General features: G+C 44.1%; 1 long non-coding RNA gene across 1 annotated transcript; it reads right to left on the minus strand.

Annotated features, from left to right (window-relative positions):
* Positions 1–1621: 1621 nt before the first annotated feature.
* LOC119805759 lies at positions 1622–2326 on the minus strand. Its single transcript, XR_005283998.2, has 2 exons — positions 1999–2326; positions 1622–1827 (listed from the first exon to the last, which is right to left on the minus strand). It is a non-coding gene; the product is annotated as an uncharacterized LOC119805759 (long non-coding RNA).
* Between the last annotated feature and the right edge of the window lie 1543 nt (positions 2327–3869).

A 3869-nucleotide genomic window follows, 5' to 3' on the forward strand; every position in this document is an offset into this window, starting at 1 on the left:
GGCTGCTGAGTGTTGGCATTAAAGTCTTAAAGGCGTGTGCCTACTGAGGATACGTTCTGAAGCAGGGGATGTCTCTGGGATTTGAGAGATCCTAGGTTCTGCCTATGGGTGAAAAGGTACTGGAACCACACTTCTGAACTTGTCTGTGACACTTACAGTAAAAGAACTTTAGATTTAGAATCTTCTGAGAGACAGTTTGTGTGTATAAGAACCTAAAGAAAAATTGCCAGTCAACTCTCAAAGTTTACTGTATGTTATGAAGATGTACTTCTTTAAGCACAAAAGTATATAAGAGAGGAGAAGGGGAAGAAACTTCTAAATGGTAACAATTTATAAATCATTCCATTTAAAAAATATCCCTGCATTTAGTTTTAAAATATTTTATGTGTAACTCTTTTAAGATTAGTTTTTTGAGTTGAAAGAGGATTGATTTTGTATTTGCTAATCCTTGGGGGTGGGGAGTCTTTTATGTCACATGAACTCCCTTTCATCAGCTCATTTTAAAATAGTTTCCTTTTTGTCATCTATTTGTTTATAATGTTTACTTAAACTTTTGTCTTTTGTTTGCAAGTGGAGCTCCATGAGACTTGTTTCAAGTACATAGCAGGTGATTATTCTGCAGGTTTTGCCTCTTAAGAAAGCTTGAGCACTGGGCTGTGCCACTCCACCAGTGTTGCTGCTTTGCATGTCACTGTATTGGACTTAATTTAAAAAGTGCCGCGATGACAGCAATTTTCAAAATATGGAGAGAAAACAAACTGAAAACTGCTCCGTGGTGATGCCTGTTGTTGAAAGAATTGATGTTGGAGTGGGTTTTGTGTAAAAAAATCGGAATTATTTTAAAAAATCGTGTTCTGAGGAATGCTTTTTTCTTGTCCTACACGCCAAGGGGAACACAACAGAGGGTGGATTCTGTTAAAAATATTTTTTCTAGGGGAAAGGTTCCAAGCAAAAAGATGTGTTTCGATGAGAAGCTGGATTTTTACGTGGATTGTGTTTCAAAAACCGGATTCTTCTAACATATCGTGTTCCAGGCAAACGCTTTTCCTGACCTTACACATCAAGGGGAACATAAGTAAGAGGGGGTTACTGTGAAAACTTTTTTTCTGCAGGGAGGAAGCCAAGTGAAAAGCGTTCTTTGACGATGTTTCGATGAGAAAGTGGATTTTTTCGTGGGCTGGGTGTGAAAAATCGCATTTTTCTAACATAAAAGTGTTCCAGGCAAATGCTTTTCCTGACCGTACACGTCAGGGGGAACATAAAAAGGGGGGTCCTGTCCAAAAAATCGTTTTTTAATGGGGGCCATGTCAATTTTTTTATTATTATTATTTGTAGCAGTGAGATACTCATCGGTGCGATGGGCAGGAATCGAACTCAGGACCTCAGGCAGAGCAGGCAGTGCTATTAACCTCTGAGACAATAGCCACTTCACTTTCTGGGCACTTAAAGGCAAGGGGAAGCCGCTTCTGCACGCCGGCGGCTTCCCAAAACTAACTAATCTCTCTCTCTCCCTCTCCCCCTCCCTCCCTCTCTCCTCCCTCCCTCCCTCCCTCCCTCCCTCCCTCCCTCCCTCTCTCTCTCTCTCTCTCTCTCTCTCTCTCTCTCTCTCTCTCTCTCCGGATTTTCATAAAGAAAACTTTTATTTTGAAAACGGCATGAATGTGTAATCGAGGAATTCATTAAAATTGCAATGAAATTCATTGACTCTCTCCAGGGTTCGCGTCTTTCTTCCCGCCGTGCGCATGCACCACACGGACTTTTCACAACGTTTCAAGAAAAACCTCCTTCGCTTCCCGGGCAGGCGGGCGGGCGGCCGGGGGAAGGAACCTTAGGAAATGAGAGAAAAGTACATTTTTTTTAACGGTAGACCGCTGTCCGGCCGATCAGAGACAGACAGCGCAGGCGGGCGGGCGGGCGGGCGCTCCGGGGAGAGAAGGAGTCTGCGACCCGAGCGAGCCAGCGAGCGGGCACGGCTCCGGAGATGACAGACAGACTTACTGACTGACGGACTCACGGACGGACGTGCCTGCCTGCTCCTGCCTGCGATCGGGCTCCGGAGGGAGAGGGACGGCCAGCCGGAGCCCTAGTATGAGGGTCCTTGTCCTCCACCCCTGCTCGGGTGCTGGGTGACGATTCCCGGGGAACTGTCCACTGAGGGATGACAAACCACATTTCCCACAGGACCGTGCGGCAGACACAGGAAGTGATCACAACCTGCACAGGAAGTGCCTTTTCTTTTCTGCCATGTTGGTAGTTCCCCGAGACTCAGCGGCTCGGCCATGAGAATTCGGTTCGCCACACCGGTGGTCGCCCAAACTACGATTACCATGAAAAGCGGCGGCGGATAGCGGAAGTCATGACAACGGAAACGGAACTCTACTATGCCCAATGTTTATAGTTCCTCGAGTTTCTGAGACTCCATCTCTCAGCCCTTAGAGGCGAGGCCGCTTCTCCGCTCCGGTGGTTTCCGAAACTACAGTTCCCATGATGACCAGCGGTGGCTACCAGATATGATGGCTGCTGCACCGGAAGTGACATTTCTGCCATGTTTGTAATTCCAGGCCTGAGTCTTGGGGAACCCCTTTCAGCACCCAAGAGAGGACTCAGGACAGAACCCGGAAAAACTCAGCACAGCACCCGGGGGTGCTAACTAACCCTAACCCTAAACCTAACCCTAAGCCCCTAATCCCTAACCCTAAAGAGGTTAATGTATGTGCGGTTCAAATGATATACATGTAATAACAGTGCTTAGAAATCTTAAAAGAAACGTGATGCTTCCACAGAAATTTTCATGTGTTTCTTTGGGAAAAACTCACGATTTTACATTCTCATTAAATGTGGTGATTTTCTCAAATTACAGCATATAGTTACTCAGGGAACACTCCTTATGCATCTAACAATGCTTTGAACAGTTTAAGGAAACTGTCCTCTTTTTAGAGACCAACACATGTGCGTTTCTCAAGAAATCTTATAAATGGGCTAACAGTGCATAGAAACGTTAAAAGAAACGTGATTCTTTCCCAGAAAACTTGCTGCATTTCTTTGAGGAAAACTTCCAATTAAGAAGGTAAATGGACTCTCATTAAATGTGATTCTTTCAAATTACAGCATATAGTTACTCGGGGAACACTCCTTGTACGTGTAGCAATGATTTGAACTTTTTGAGGTAACTGTCTTACTTTTAGAGATAAACGCATGTGTGTTTCTTAAAACATCTTATAAATGTGCTAACAGTGCTTAGAAATGTTAAAAGAAATGTGATTCTTTCCAAGAGAGCTCCCTGCATTTCTTTGAGGAAAACTTCCAATTCTATTAAGAAGGTAAATCCACTCTCATTAAATGTGGTGATTCTTTAAAATTACAGCTTATAGTAATTTACTAGGTGAACACTCCTTGTACGTCTAACAATGTTTTAAATATTGAGCCTATGGTTTATGATCCTAGAGAAGCTAAGTAATAAGGTGAACCCAAAGAAAAACATAAACATATATAGATCCACCTGGAAACTGGAAGCAGACAAGATCACCTGGCAATTTGGGAGCATGAGGGAGGGGGAGTAGAAGGAAGGGGAGAAGCGGAAGAGGAGTGGAGAAGGGTAGGGTTGTGGAGAGTTTGAGGGAATGGGATAATTGAGATGAAGGAAGGAGAGATATGGGAGCAAGGAAAGTGATATCTTGATTGAGGGAGCCATTTGGGGGTTAGCAAGAAAAAACGTAGCTCTAGGAAAATTCCCAGGAAACTACAAAAATGACCCCAGCTAAGACCCTAAGCAATAGAGAGGGTGCCTGAACTGGCCTTCCCCTGTAGTCAGACTGATGATTATCTTACATATCACCATAGAACCTTCATCTAACAACAGATGGAAACAG

Source organism: Arvicola amphibius, unplaced genomic scaffold (assembly GCF_903992535.2).
Source record: "Arvicola amphibius unplaced genomic scaffold, mArvAmp1.2, whole genome shotgun sequence".
NCBI lineage: Eukaryota > Metazoa > Chordata > Mammalia > Rodentia > Cricetidae > Arvicola > Arvicola amphibius.